The following is a 17,436-nucleotide window of genomic DNA, read 5'->3' on the forward strand; positions in this document are numbered from 1 at the left end:
TCTTCTGTCAGCTCTTGGAGTGTAGCAAACAAAAAGAAAGACAGGAATTGTTAAAAAGCCTTTTCCAAATTCTTTCTCAGCTCTCATAGACTCCTTTCTCACCTCTATCCCAAACTGTCCAGATCTATATTCGAATTTATTGATTCTCATTTCCTTGCATGACCTCATTTTTCCTGACAGGTTTTCAGTGGTCTAAGAGGTGCTCTCAAAGAGCAAGATTATTCAAGTCACACCATAGTAGCGATATTAAAATTTATTGAACACTTAGAAATTGCTAGAACTTCTAACAGTTCTTTTACATGAATAGTTTCATTTAATTATATTACCTCTTATTACTCTCATTTGATATTTGAAGGAAATGGGGTATATGAAATGGTCACATCTCTGGCTGAAGTCAGACAACTAGTGAGAAAAATTTGGATTCAAACCTAGGTGGATTAATTTGAGTTCACATGCTTAACTGATAAATGAAGCTTCCGCACCCTAGTACCATATTTTGTCTGTGGGTTTTTTTGTCTTTGTTTTTTGTTTTTTTGTTTTATTTTTTTGTTTTGTTTTGTTTGTTGTTGTTGTTTTACCTCCTGTAGTCCACTTGTCTGCAAGACCTTGCTCCATTATGCCTACCAGTGCTGAATCGGTTAAACTGGCGTTATCAAGTCTCCTAACTATGAATGTAGAAGAAAAATCTGAGGAGAGAACCTGCATTAGTTTTATCGATCTGCTTTTGCAGAATTGAAAACAAAAAGCCATCTTGAAGCACATCAATAGAATTATGGTTTCCCCTGTGAGAATTTACTGCATTGGCGTTCTGATTTGTTCTCTTCTAAAGAAGGAGCACAGAAAAAAATTATTAGGTGCTAAAATAGGCTGGCCCTGATGAATTGCTGACAGTTCCACATATCTTTCTAGTGTTTTGCTTTCCTCAACTCATGCTAACATTACTCATCCAGCACTTTAACAAATTATAAAGGGTTTATTCAGATTGACTTTTTTTTTTAAAGATTAAGGCCCTGGGACATCAAAGCAGCATACAAATTGCAAGTCATTAAATGAAGTTCTGGGATTAATATATATTTTATAGTATAGCATTTCTTTTCTTTTATCTCTTCTACCTTAAATCCATCTCTGTTCATGAGGGCATTGATATGGCTATTACAAATCCTGGTTATGCAATGATAAAATTGAGTCAATAATGGTGAAATGTTACTGCTTTCAAGGAACTTTCTGGGATGTAAAATTATACATATATTCCATGCACAAAATATATATATGTGAATTACACATAGAATCCATATATATGTGACATACATGTTCATATATATATATACATATATATATATATACACACACACAGACATACACGTGCACATATGTGCATGAGAGAGATTTTAGAGTCTAATCTCATGCTTGTCATAGGTCAAATGTCTTTATGCAACTCAGTTTTAGTCAGGTTTTTTTTGCTAAAAAATTAGTTTTGGAAAGGTAACAATTCCAATTCCCACATGTTGATATCAGTTAAATCATCTATAAGATGTATCTTTCTCAAAACGATTTGAAGAAGACATATCCTGTACATTAGAAGCAATAACAGCCAAATGATTGTATCCTAAGCATTTTTCTCTGTTGTGATCTGCTCTTTTGAGAGCACCATTCAGTTTGTTTCTGACATTGCTCTGTGGAAGAAAAGTTAGAAGACTTGTTTGCAGACAGTTTGGTTCCTCTTCAGTCACTTGACTTCAATAAAATTCACCTTACATGCTCATCTGCACAGCTTGCACAGCTTTCTGGCTACCATGGAGCATTAGTTCTCTACCTAGATTCTGGAAGCCATCATTCCCATTGGCAACAAAAGACTGAGCTCACAGACAGTGCAACCACTGACAGGACCACCGACATTGAAGCTAAACAGCACTGCTTTTCCCACTGGATGGGGCACAGAGATGCTGAAGAGAAGTGGAGGAAGCATCATAGCTTGATTAGAAAGTATTGAGAAGACATGAGATTTGGAAGTTTTATAGCACAGGATTTCTTTCAAGTTTTGACTTTCTATTTGAAATGTATTTAACCCTTGGTGTCAAATCAACCACTCTGTTTTAAGCATTAGAATAGAATTGGGAATCTTTGCTTCCTTAACTTATTCTCTTTTCAAAAGTGCCTTATTGACTACAGAGAATGTTTTTGAGAAGAGGCTGTGAAACCACAAGTCCTTCTGGGTTGACCTTTTTGGTGAAGCAGTGATCTGATGCCACTGAGTGAGAGTAAAACGGTTTATGCTTCGTGCTTTTAAAATGGGTTATAAACGACATGAGGTTGCCTTTATTAAATTACCTTTTCTTTTTTAACAAACACCATCTGTTTGGGCTTGGCAAATCTCCCACAGGAAAAAGAAAAAAAAATAATGATATCCTGAAATAGAAAAGAGAGTATAACTTTTTCCTTCATAATTGACCCTGGTAATTTACTGAGGTGAGGTTATGCTGGTTCAGAAACGCAGCTTTATAAGTTTGCAGTACTAATTTAGTTACTTAGATTTAGTTACTTGGTGCAAAAGTTTGACAGATATTTAAGAAAATATTTTAAAATCCATTTCTTGTTGGTTATCTTATTTATTTTTCCCCAAAGAGATGAGGGACTAATGACTTTAATATTCTGTCCTCCCATTTCATAGGTTGGGAAATAGAGACAGGGATGTTGCAGCTTTTTAAAAGATGATATGGCAAACAAATGATAAGGCTACATGTCAAATTTAAGTTTTCTGGCTACGAATCCCATATTATTTCCATTGCCCTCTAGGTCTAGACAAGCAGAAATGACATGAGCTTTATTGGACACCATAAAGATATGAACTCCGTGAGGGCAGTGTCGAAGTAAGAAGCATCAGCCGCTCCATAACTCTGGGCTGCACAGTACTTTTTGTTATGTCACGAGGGTACAGGTAGCAATGGTGAAGAGAAAATGACTAAGCAGGCTGCCTCCAAATAGAAAGTTGCTGAGACTACTTGATGGAAAGAGTCCAACCATTTTGGAATGTTTGACCAATAGCCTGGATAATGGCCGATACAAGAGAGTCAGCAAATGTAAAAAACACAGCTGCTCAGGGTTTTGATGAGATCACTTCTTTCAGCATCATCAATTGGGGATGATCAGACTTAAATTCTGAAAGAAATGGGGCTAAAACTAAAGGAAATTAAGATAGGCGAAAGAAGAGTTAAGATGAAAGGAATAATCCATGGTGTTATTGCGATCTTGGTGACTGCTTGCTCGGTGTATTCTTTTTTAACTTTGTAAACAGTGTAAAGTAATTGTCAATGACTCCGCCTAAGGGGCTTACAACAGAGCTATTCCCAGCCAGAGTTCATTCACTACTACTGACCTGGAGGGTTTCTGTCTCTGGATCTAAAAAAATCTCTTGGAGACACAGTGAGGGCAGCCTCAGGCCAGGGATTCTGTACCTGTGTTGGGTAAACATTAGAGTTCTGCTTTCTATAGATAGGACTAGAGAATTCAAAGATCCACTGGCATCCTAACTGACATCGTGCTGATTCCTAATAAATTCTCTTTAAATTAAAATTGTGGCAGTATTTGAAATTAAATTTTTCATTTGCCTTTCTGAGTGCTGATCCTGGAATAATTTAAACATGACTGAGATGGAAGTGCTGGGTGACCAGAGTATGGACCATTCATAGGGAAGACACATTCTGTCTGAGTCTGCTGAACATCTTCAGTTGGCTATGGCTACATCTCTCGAGCATCCATAAAATAATCTTTCTTTAAGTCCTTTGCTCCTTGTTCTAAATTCCTTAATGAGCAACACAGATCTCTGTAATAGTGCTTGAAATAGTCCAAGAGGAAGTAAAATGGTTTATATGAGTACAATCTCAGCTTCAAGGACAAAAGTATATTAATTAATAGGAACGTATTTCAGAGTTCACTTCTAAAGTTTGTCATTTCATTACTGTCTTGGCCAAAGTACAAAGTGATGATGATCTTTATTATTTAACTCCAATGGAGTCTCCATACCTTCTTTCTGAAATTCTTTTTTTTTTTTTTTTTAAAGTAGATTATCTTGCATTTTTTTTCAGTCTGCCACTTTGAAAGACAATATGCTACCCTTCTTTTCTGCTGTTCAGTCTCTGGTGCTTCTTTCTCTATGCCCATTCTCCCTCCTTTTTCTTCTACCCTTAATCTCTTCAACACACACTCTCCGCCACCTCACCTTTTTTCACCCTCTGATGTTCCCTTTCTTCTTTATATCTTTGTAATATTTATTGTATACGATTTGGGATCTAGAAAAGAAAATGTTTTTAAATAATTAAAATATGAACTGGAAAATAAAAAAAAGCATACAGAATGCAGTGCATATTCAGAGGGAAGAGCAATGCACTTTAGCTTGCTGGTGGGGGAAAGATCAGTAAAATTTGATGGATGGAGGTTCTCTGAGTTGAGTGTTAAAGCACAGGTCGAATTTGGCGATGCGGGAGTGTCAGGACAAAGGAAGGGAGGTAGGAAAAGATTGAGTAGTTGTAGTAGTTCTGTTTGTTCCGTTTACTGTTAAATGAAGAGAATAGGAAATGTAAGGTCAGAATCAGACAATGAAGAATTTTAAATGCTACACTGAATAATTTGAAATTTATTTATTAGGTAAAGGGAACTTGAATTTTTGGAGTAAATCAGTGCTGTGGCTCATGAAGATTAACATGGCGGTGATGTAAAGGATGGTTTGAAAGTGGCTGCTTGTAATAACTCCTGTTAGATTAACAAGGTCCTCTTTTCCACTTAATGATTGTTGTATGTTTGGTTTCCTGGGAAGTGATTTGGAGATAAAGATAAGCACACAGAGGTTTCTTAGGGCATGCTCCTGGGAACAATCCCTTGAAAGGAAAGGGAAAGAAGCACAATTGAAAAGAGAGAGAAATCTCCAAAAAAGATCTCAGATGACCCCAAAGGGAGTTCTCCAGCTAGTATGACTCTTTTGAATTGGGTTTGTCATTGAATGTGGGCTGCCCTAGGAAGGAGCAATGGCCTCAGGTAAGATGACTCCTTAGTGGAGGTAATTCCTGAAAGAAATTTGACCTTTCAGTTTTGGCAGGAAAGTTACACAAAACATCACAGGATCTACTACAATTGACTTGTTTATATCTAAACGTCTAAGGTGTGTTCCAAGAGAACCTTGAATATCTTCTTTCAAAACACATCATATTCAACAGTTATTAAAGGCTTACTTATTTGTCTTTGCAACTGAAAGGTAATTTTTGTGTCGGCAAGAATTGTGTCCTATGGTTCTTTGTATTCATAGCATCTAGGATGGTAAGAAATAGGTGTTCAAGAGATAATTTTGAAAGAAAGAATGAAAGAATGAACTGCTTTAATAAAATCATGCTTTATCCAAATTAAGTGTTTTGAAAATACAATAACAGCTGTGCCTGGGTGCCTCAGTCAGTTAAGCATCTGAGTCTTGATTTCAGCTCAGTGCATGATCTCACGGTTCATGAGCTAGAGCCCCACAGCTCAGAGCCAGCTTGGGATTCTCTCTCTCCCTCTTTCTCTGCTCCTCCCCCACTTGTGTGCATTCTCTCTCTCTCTTTCAAAATAAATAAGTAAACATGAAAGAAAGAAAATGCAAATACAATTCAATGATTCTTTAATACCTCAAATCAATTGTGTCTCAAATCAAACACAGGGGAAATATTCCCCCTCAAGGTGAATGATAGATTCCAACCCTCCGTTGTTTGTTTGTTTTTTTAATATACTTTATTGTCAAATTGGCTAACATACAGTGTGTATAGCGTGCTCTTGGTTTTGGGGGTAGATTCCCATGATTCATCACTTACATACAACACCTAGTGCTCATCCCAACAAGTGCCCTCCTCAATGCCCATCACCCATTTTCCTCTTTCCCCCACCCCCCCACCCACCCTCAGTTTGTTCTTTGTTAAGAGTCTCTTATGGTTTGCCTCCCTCTCTGTTTGAAACTATTTTTCCCTTTCCCTTCCCCAATGGTCTTCTATTAGCCATTCTGAAAAACAGCGTGGAGGTTCCTCAAAAAGTTAAAAATAGAACCCTCCATTGTTTTGAGTTTGCATTCATTTTAAGCATCTGATAAGAAAAAAATCAATATTTTCACATTCTAAAGCTGATGAATACTTTAGTTCCTTTATGAATTACAGTCTTGTGGCCTGTTAAATAAAAATAATAATTTCTCCATTTTTAATATTTTTAGGGTGAGTCTTGGTTTAGGCAGGCTATCTTGAAATGTACACTGGTATCCATCGTGTATTTCCTAATCTCTGAAGCTGGTGCTCATTTATAAAGTTGTTATCCATTGTTGCCAATGACTATGTGCTTTCATTTTAAGATACTGCTAAATATTCAAGCTTATTGAATGAATCAGCAAAGTGCAAAGAGTCCCATGGTGGAAATTATTTGAAGACACAAATGAAGGAAGATATGATTCTTGTATTTTTGAGTTTATAATATTCTTGATAGATAACACTTAAAAAGTTTAATCTACTCAGGAATAACCAAAAGCAATGTACAGTGAATACTAAGTAATGCTGACTAATTAAGGGAGATAGGTACATGAAAAAGAGTGATCAAAGTGACAATAGTTAATTGAAAAAAGATGTTGCATTTAAAACTAAGGCCTCACCTCAACATTCTTAAACTCTCCTTGCAAAGAAAGATGGGATTTATGTCTTCTTCCTTTGAACCTGGACAATTTTATGACTATTTGATACAAGAAAGTATAGCTAAAGTGCCTGCCCACTAGGTGACTTCTGAAGCTATGTCAGAAAAACTCATGTAGCTTCCACACAGTTCTCGTGAAACACTAGCTCCATGCAGGTTCCATTTTAGGCGACTCTGTCAGAACCCAGCCACCATGCTGTAAGGAGTCCAAACCACATGGAGAAGCCATGTTTTAATGCTCTGATCAATAGTCCCAATTGAGCCATGCTTATAAATGAAGAAGACATCTTGGAAATGACAAAGAAACAGATCTTACAGTATCCCATAATTTGAGTCTTTCTAGTTGATATCCAGATACTGTGAAGCAGAAAGTCAATTCTATCATACCTTTCTAGATACCCAACCTATTAATTTTGTAAGCATAATTAAATAGGGTTGTTTTATGCCACTGACTTTGGAGTGATTCATTAAACAGTAAATATAAGAGTAACAAAATCCTTCATGAAGAATTGTATTTTTAAAAATTGTTCTTATTGTGTTCTTAAACACTATTTAAGTTGCTTTATTCTGGAAATATCATACGTTTTATCATACATTTTATATATGTTTACTTCATATCATAGTGAAGTAGATGATTGTGATGGAGTGAGTTACTCAAGCACAACTTCTTCATACTGGTAGATACCAAAACTGGCAATTATTATAATTAATCACAAATTTAGTGACATAATTTGAGAGCTTCCTTTGTGTCAGGTATTGTACCAGCAGCCTTATATGAATTATTAATTTATTTTCAAGTCTCCATCTTATTCCTCTAAAGTAGGAGCTATCATTATATTTTACATATGAATATAATGAGATTTAAATACTACATAAGTAATTGGCCCAAGGACATTCATTCTTTCCATTCCAAGAGAGCCTGGAAGTGATTTAGGTTGGGTTAACATGAAAATCCAAAGTCTTAACAGCAGTGAAATAGGGCTTTTAGTCTTGAGATAAGGTAAAGAAATATACAAGAGGAAGATAGTATAAAATGGCTTCTGGTAATACTTCCTGTGTATGGGAAAATAATGATTGTGCTATAATATCTTAATACCTTTTCATACTTTAATGCAAAATTTGGTGCAGAAAACTCTGGCTTGGACTCTCTTCCACAATATTTAGTAAGAGGAGGAACTTCAATTACTATAAGTGTTGCATAAATTCGAGAGGATTATCTGAAAAGAATTCAACCAAGCATTGGCCCTTGAAGATAAAGATTTCTCATAAAGTAAAACGAATTATTGTCCTTGCCCATTTCACTAAAACTCTAATATGACAGTAACCAGAAAGCTGAAAAAAAAATCATTTCAAGTAGGCCTGTTTTGTGGCCTGGCCCTACAGATTGATTTTATATGCAGGTTTAGCACTCAGCAGTTGCCAAAAGCCATCAGTGCAATAGCCCATTCAAAGGAACACAAAATTTGAAAAGAGGACAGCCGGCAAGGACATGCTGTAAAAGGCAAAGGACAGATATGAAAAAGATCTGCTGGCCCATGCTCTCGATTTGGACATTTACAGTATCTAAAAAGAGAAGAGAAGACAGAGGAAAGTTTAATACCAACTTTAAACATATGAAATAGAGATCATCTGTTCATGAAATCTTATGTATTTCCATGAGAACTTGGGGTTGAAGAGAACTAGCTGAAATTGTGTCATTTTAAGTAAGAAATCCCATTTAGTGTGGAGATAATGAGATTCCAGGAACTAAATATATATGTGAAGTGATGAGATCCCACAACAGTTTGAATATAGCCCTCTTTTAGAGAGGACTTGAGTGTGGCAGGGAAGCAGTAGGTGATGACGATGATCACTGGGGATGATTTTAACACCATTGTCTTGTGTTGAGATGTTATAAAGTTAGGGTGTTTACTTTAAGAATTATGAACTACCAGTATTAAGAGGACACTATAATCTTACCTTGGAATCTAACAGGGATTTCACAACCATTAAATACAACATTCTTGTGTGGATTTATGTCTCTTAATTCTCAAAGTAGCTTTGTATGTATCTCTAGAAAAGACCTATTTTTAAGATGGAATCTACCATGAGATAAACATAGATTTAGATGCCAAATTTTGAAAGTAATGGAAACCTGAATACATAATTATTCACACTTTCATTTCTATAATTCAGAAGGAATATCCCCTGATATTGCTGGTTTTATTTAACAAGACATCAGTGATAGCTTTGAGAAGAGATAATTCAAACCAACTGAAGTTCAAGATAATAAAGGACTTAGCATGTAACTGAGCAGAGTGCCAGTGCACTGACCAGGGCCATGTGATGCTGGAGCATGGACCACTTTCTGTGATGGGTCTGATGTTCACAATATGGCATCCTGGTAGTATACTAAAGTGGCATTAGGGAAGGGACTGTGGAGCCTCTGATATGGCTTAGATCCTACTGTGCTCTGCAGGCTTCAGTAAAGCTTGACAAAGCATGCTGTCTGCATGCAGGTTCAGATGTGCTTAAAGATCTAAGTAGTGTGAGCTCTGAGTGACTCTGTAGCAAGGTGAAGTGGGAATTACAACTAACTTTTTAGTGATTTCTTGTTTGAAATTGTTTTATGGTATCTATCTGCTTGCTGCCAATAAATTCAAATTCATCTTAGAAGGCCAATAAGACATCCAAATATTTGAATCAATACAGTTCTTTGAATAATTACAGTACTTTCCAAAGGAAGGTGAACAATGTGGATTTGGGGTGGTAACTTTAAACAATATACAATACTCGTGGGGTGGTGGCAAGATATTATAATAAGGGAAGCCTCCAGAAGAAATATTAAGCTCAACAGCTTTATTTTTATTACAATTCTAGATCAAGGCAAAAGAAAAATCTGAGAGCAGAGTGATGCATTCTAAGACTGGTTTTATCAAATATGTGCCTATCTGGTTATTAGAATGACCCTTTTAAACATTTGACCACAGGTGGAACTGATTTCCCCTCAGAGCTTTCTTAATTTTAGTTTAGCAATAAGCAAAACAAAAATGTGCTTGCCCAGTGTCTGACAACTCTGTGAAGTGATAAGCTGACTGATTTAGAGGCTTCTCACCAGTGACATTTTTTTCTTGTCTTTGTTAATACTATAAGTGATTGGGATGTTAATCCCTATTGCACTGAATTGAAGCTGTGTCAATTTCATATAACTTACTGTGCATGGTATTTTAGCTGATTTTAGCATTCAAGAAAGCTATGTTGTACTATTGAACAGGGAAACCATTTTTAACACCCTTATAGATTTCCTTTGGAAAGAGTTGAGTTTATAGGGAATTCACTTCAAGTAGTCACTTCAATACCCCTTGTTTGTCGTCAGTGCTTTGGAAACAAGGCTTAATAACATTTCCTTAAAAATTTAAGAGTTCATGATTTACCTTAGTAATCTTCTCTTCTGTGTTAAAATTCCGATAGACAAGATACCTTTTCTGGAAAACCTTTACCTACAATTTCAGTCCCTTTCTCTCCCTTTTTTTTCTTTCTTTTTTCTTATATCCTTAGAAATAGAGAAAAATTTGTCTGCTACCATTTATACAAAATCTTATACTCTACCTAAAGAGAAAATACACTTCGGGGCTAAAGAAGCTGAGTTAGAGCTCTAGGTCACAAAACTATTTCTCAACCCATATACACTTCTGTTTTCCATATATTTATTTTTGTGCTCATATTGTGAGACTCTTGACTAAATACAACCTACTTAAAGGATTAATCAATATTGAAGAAGGTGTTTAGACAATACATTTTGTTTTATTTATTCACACGTGTACCCATATTTATTTCCTTAAATGAAAATTACTTTAAAAATCTCAGTCTTGAAAACTACTATATGCTGACTAGGATTATAGTTTAGAAATCCTGATATGACATGGGGAGAGTGTTGTCAGCTTATACTTTGGAAATGTTCACACACTTAGCAACTACATGATTAAGTTTCTTGTTACTGTGTGTCTTCATTCATGCCATTCTTGTTTGTAATGTTCTCACCATTTTCTTTTTGCCTACACAAATCCTACCCAGGCCAGTCTCTAGTTCATTCCCTCCTACAGTCCGTTTCTAATTAGCAAAATATCTATTAACTTTCTCTTCCCCTGAAATTCTGCCAGTAAGCCTTTAATTATGCAAGGTGTTTTGTTGTTTTCTTAAGGTATTTATTTCATATGCATTTCCAAATAAATTCTTACACTCTGTGAGAGTTAAGACTATGTCTTAAACTTGTATATTCACAGCAATTAGCATAATGTTAAGCACATTATACTAGGTGCTTATGAACATTTGATCGAGTCGCACAATCAATTGCTATTGGAGTCCCACAGTTGATTTTTGCAGTCGAATAGCATGAGACAGAATTAATGTTACTTGGAGCTTCAGAAACTCCTTGTCAGAATTCAGACCAAGTCGCAGTTAGGCTTTGGAGGATAGATTCTGTCAACCTCAACTTGTGGTTCTCTGTTTTATACAAGCAAACAAACAAACAAATAAACAAAAGATACCACTATCTTTTCAGGCTTTCATACCCAAATTCTGACTATAAAATGTTAGCAAACCAAACTTGCTAAACAATTTCATAGAATGATCTGAAAATTTTTATCATTACATTAGCATCTGTACTATTTGGGAATTATATTTTCTTTGGCATAACACTCTTGCCTTCCAAATGTTTCTTTTGCTCCTTAAAATTGGAAGATGCTAAAGAACCATATTACTACTTAAACATTCTGGTGCCGGGAGAGTCTATGTCAAGTCATTTATTTCATTCAGTTTTTCTGATTGCAAATAATTTGAATCTGAACAAAACTGAAGTATTGAATAAAGGCTGTCCCATTTAACGACACAAGCACTAGATTAGAAATTTTTAATGCTCATGCTTTGAGGTGGAACGTAAGCTTCAAGGACAAGGCTTTCAGGTTTTACGGTGTTCTGTCTCCACTGCTTAGACAGTCCCAGAAATAACATGAACATTCATTTCATGAATATGTTTACCTGTATTTCTTTGAGATTGCAATTAGGTTCTGACTTAGTGATTTTGTTAAGCAGAAACAGAGCCAAAGAATCTTGGGAGGGATTACCTCCTGCTTTAAATTGATCTCAGCAATATTTTTTACTTCAATTCTCTCTTCCAATCTTGGATATTGCCTTTGAACAACTAACACTTTTCTAAATAATGTAATTTTGAGATTGTTTTGAATCTTATGCCCAGCTAATTTTATATTTTATATTGAAAATAAAGTTGTGGTTTTGAGTTACCTGCATTGTAATGTGTAATCTTCCACCAATATTACTTTCCATTCAGTTAACACTTGTGCTATAGGCTGATGTCATTAAAGGCCAGTATAATGCCTACTGAAGGCCAACAAATTCCAAATGTTGTACTGTAATGAAACTACAGCAATTAACAAATGCCTTCAATGCTCTTGGTAGAACTTCATGGAACTTAGCAGCTGTCTTTTAAGTTGGTCCTCTTCAGAATTAATGACTTTGCTTTTGAAAACCAGTATATAGTTTCTTCTTCTGCTTTAAACTCTTACTGAAATAGAAAATGCATCACACCAAGAGAAGAATTGGAAGAATCTCAACATTCCCATATTCTCCTTACCTACTGTAACCAAGACATGTCAATTAAAAAATATACTCTAAAAAGAGTACACTTACTGTGCAACTGTAGTTTCAAAACACATTTTTTAAAATTTTTATTTATTTTGAGACAGAGAGAGAGAGAGGAGAGAGAGACCATGAATGGGGGAGGGTCAGAGAGAGAAAGACAAAGAGAGAGAGGGAGTCCTAAGCAGGCTTCTTGCTGTCAGCATGGAGCCAAAGCAGGACTTGATCCCATGAACCATGAGGTGAAATTAAGAGTCAGAAGCTCAGTGGACTGAGCCAACCAGAAGCCCCATCAAAACACATTTTTTTTAGAACTCCTCTTATAACTAGATTTCTCTAAGCTCTTCTTATTTAGGAGTTCTGGAGTTTCCAGTGGGAAGTATCTATAGAGATTATGCAGTCATTGATTTCTAATAATAATAATAATAATCACCATGTACTAAATTTTATGAAAAATAGTATATATGATCACATTTAATTTTTACAGGGACATTTAGAGATAGGTATTATTTTCCCATTTTCAACAGTATAAACAAGGGTTTAGGAAGGTAAAGTAACTTGCCTTAGGTCATAGAATTATTGTGTAATAACTAATGGCGGGAATTGGAAACCAATCTGTTTTACAGTAATCTGTGCATCTTGCTCAGCAATACCGTATCGCCTCTCTCTGCTCTGGGCAGTTATTTTACACATCACTAAGAAGGAGTTGCAAAAAAATATATATTGCTTAATTTACTTGATTGGAGAAGGCAATTATGTAGACAATATCCTTAAAAGAGAAGAGACATTTACTACTTTTATCTCTCAAAAAATTTATCCAGCTTAACAATAAAAGGCAATTTGCATGCTATAATTGATTGAAGAGATTTTGGAGAGTGGAAAAATATTATAGTCATTTATTCAGTCATTCAGTCAGTAGATAACTTGAGTGACTCCTAGATGCCACCATTGAAATAAGGCACTGGACATACAGTAGGATATGCTCAAAGCAAAGGTTTCTTTAGTGAAAATTATGCAGAAGTCATAAAAAGCAACACATCACAGATTTAATGATAGGGACTTTAATGGAAATGCTGCATTAAAGCTTTCATTTCAATTTATACAACAGTATGGGATTATGTATTGCTAGTGACAGACAATACATTGACTATATCATGTATTATCACTGAACTTATTGTTCTCACAGTGTAATATCAATATACACTTTGTTACGTGTATTTATTTGTATGTTTTCAAATTTTATGGCCAATCTTCATATTCAAAATTTTTTCTAAATACACTTAAGTCTAAAATTTGACTGTAGATCCTTTTGAATTTTGAAATATGCAATTATGTTGTTTGATATCATGAGAGTTTTAAATCTTATTTTCAAATTCTTATATCTTTTATTCCTGTATTTCTACAGTGACCAGGACATCCAGTACTATTTTCAATAAAAGGGATAAGAACAGACATTGTTGTTCCTTTCCCAATCTGAGAAGTATAATTTGTAATGTTTCACCTTTAACTAAAATATTTGCTTTGGGATATCTGTAGATACCACTTATGAGATCAACAAAGAAGTTCCCCTCTATTCCTTCGCTCAGTTTTAATCAATGAACCATTTTTTTAATTTTATCCATTTTTTCTATTGTATTGATCACATCTTTGTTTTCTATTTTATTAATGTGGATGACTAGCATGCTTGGAACATACTGGACTTTTTGTGGTGCTATTTCCTGTTTATTTTCTGGGATTCAGTTTGCTAACATTCAATTTATTTTTTAAATGTCTTTACTAGAAATATATTTGAATTGTAACATTGTGTAAATTTAAGGTGTATAACATGTTTATTTGATACATTTATATATTTATAAGATAATTTCCATTGTATTGATAATTAGCACCTCTATCACATCACATAGTTATCATTTCCTTTTAGTGCTTGGAATAATTAAGATCCAGTCTCTTAGAAAGTTTAATGATTGTAATATTGTAGTCTGTATTCATTATACTGTGCATTAGAACTGTAGGACTTATTTAATACGCATTGCAAGTTTCTACCCTTTAACATTTCTCCTATCCCCCACCTCCTGGCCCCTGGTAACCATCATTTTATTCCCTGTTTTACACGTTTGGATTTTTTAGATTCCACATCTAAGTGTCGCCACACAGTATTTGTCTTTCTTTGACCTACCTCACTTAGCAGAATGTGCTGAAGGTCAATCTATGTTGTTACAAATGGAAGGATGTCCTTCCTTCTCATAGCTGAGTAATATGGGTGTGTGTGCATATATACTTATATATATGGATAACATATATATACACACACATATATGTATACCTATATATGTATATGTATGTGTGTATATATATGTATATACATATATGTGTGTGTATATATATTTATACATATACATATGTGTGTGCATATATGTGTGTGTATATATATACTCACATACATACATATATATATCACATCTTCTTTATTTATTTATTCATTGATAGACATTTAGGTGGTTGTTTCCCTATCTTGGCTACTGGGAACAATGCTGCAGTAAACACGGGAGTGCAGATATCTCTTCAGTATTCTGTTTTTATTTACTGTGGGTATATACACATGAGTGGAATTTCTGGATCATATGGTAGTTCTATTTTTAATTTTTTGAGAAACTACCATATTGTTTTCCACAGTAGCTGAGTCAATTTGCATTCCCACCAATAGTGTACAAGGGTTCCCTTTTCTCTACATCCTTGGCAATGCTTGTTGAAATACAACCTTGTAGGTGTAAGATGAATAAGGTCTGAGGATAATGCAAAACATGGTGACTATAGGTGGTAATATTGTATTATATGATTGGAAATTTGCTGAGAGAACAGAACTTAAATGTCCTTACAAAAAAAAAAAAAGGGAAAAAAAGGTATGTGAGGTTATGGATGTGTTCATTGCAAGGTGGGAATTCTTCCACACTTTATACAAATGTCAAATCACTATAAGGTATGTATACTTTAAATATCTTACAGTTTTATTTGCCAATTATACCTCAGAAATGCTGGGGGAGAAAAAAAAATAAGTGATTTTAGAGCAGAGAACACAATTAGTGAACTATAAGAACAATAGAAAATTATCTTAATGAAAACAGAAAATATAATGGGAAATAAAGGAAAGGCATGTAAGACACATGTGGGATTTCCATTGTCCAACACGATAGGAATTAGAATTCCAGAGCTAGAGGCAATAGAGAGAGGTGCAAAACAGTATTTAGGAAGATACAAATTTTAAGCCTTTTATCCTGCTCTTCATTTTTTTGTTCTTTATTTCTCTGTAGCTCCTTCCTTTCCTTCTTTGGTTATAACCAAGTATTTTCCAAATTCCACTTTATCTTTTTGTTTTACATCTCGTATCTTTGTTTTTAAGTATAGTTGACACACAATGTTACATTAGTTTCAGGCCTAGTATCAGGCATTGATTCATTCACTAAGTTCTTATAGAACTGGAGAAGATTATTTATATTTATGTATGTACATAAAGATTGTATATATATATATATATATATATACACATATATACATATATATATATACACATATATACATATATATATTATATGGTAGATGAAAAATAAAGATGAACTTAAAATAGCAACAATAATCATTACATATCTAGAGAAAATACAGAAAAGTAAGTTTTGGAATTCTACACTGGAAACTACAAAGCTAATTAAGGGAAATTAAAGAAGATCTAAATAATTGAAGAGATGATACAATTTTATGAAGATGTCAATTTTTCCAAAATCTGTATATAGTTTAACTATACTACCGTCCACAGATTTTTATCAGCTCTACATTTAAAACATATCTATAATCTGCCTTCTTATTACCACCTGCTCTGCTAGTACATCTTAGTTGAGCCCACCATTATATTTTGCGTGGACTGCTTCCTTGACTTCTTCAGCTGGTCTTGTCCCTTCTGCTCTTGTTCAGCATTCTATTCTCATTATAGAGACTACAGTGACACATGTCACCTTGTATAAAACACTCCAGTACTTGCCAAATTGTTCAGAGTAAAAACCAGTATTGATAAGAATCCACAATGTCTTTTTTGATCTACCCCATCCCTACTATCTCAGATCTTCATGTTCTATTGCCTTCTCCCTATTTAACCTACAATGACCCAGTTGCCCTCTATCTGTATCTTAAACATTCTTGGCACCTGCCATATCCTTTTTCGAGATGGTTTTTCCCCAGTTAGCTACAAGCTTACACCTTACTTCCTTCAAGTATTTAGGGTCTTCAGGCCTGCCTGATAACAACATTTAAAAATACAACCTCTCAACACCAACATCTAGAACAGGGCCTGACACAAACAGTAAATGCTCAATAGCATTCATTCTTTAATATATTCAGTAGATGATTGGTAAACATTTCTGATATACTAATACTATGGCTTGAAGAATGCCAACATTGATAAGATTCAATATTTGCTTCAAAGAAAGTGTCAAGTGGGGTTGTAAGTATAACATAACAACTAACATTTATAAAGGATCTACAATTTACAAAACACATTTACATATTTCTTTCATTTGAGCCTCACAAACAACAGTGTTGTGGAGAGAGCAGGTGTTTCACAGATGTAAACTTGGAGAGGTTAAATAATTTGCCCAAATGGGAAAGCTATGTCTCAAAGCCTGGCTTCCTGACTTTGAACCTTTGTTTTTTTTTTTTCCTTTAGTCACACAAGACTGCATTCTCTTTGGACTTTGGGGAATACAATAGAAGAGTAAAATAAAGTCTATGCCTATAATAAATTTGAAATCTTTGTGGGTCAAAGCTGTGGCATGAGAAACAAAATGAATCCCATGACAGTCCATTTCCTCAGGTTAGTTTATAATCTGTAAAATGGAAATCATGCATACACAATTGCCTTTGGAGATGTAGAGAAGATTAATGAGGCTATGTTTATGAAAAATCTTTAAATTATATAGAGCAAAGCATTATCTTCAGAAAATGAACTATTATTAATACATATTTTTATACATAAGCTTAGCATATGACTTTGTGAAAGAAAATCCATGACTTTTTGTTCTCACTTTGAAACTTATTATTATTTAAACAGAGGTATATGATTTGATAATC

The sequence above is a fragment of the Neofelis nebulosa genome, chromosome 7, assembly GCF_028018385.1.
Source record: "Neofelis nebulosa isolate mNeoNeb1 chromosome 7, mNeoNeb1.pri, whole genome shotgun sequence".
NCBI lineage: Eukaryota > Metazoa > Chordata > Mammalia > Carnivora > Felidae > Neofelis > Neofelis nebulosa.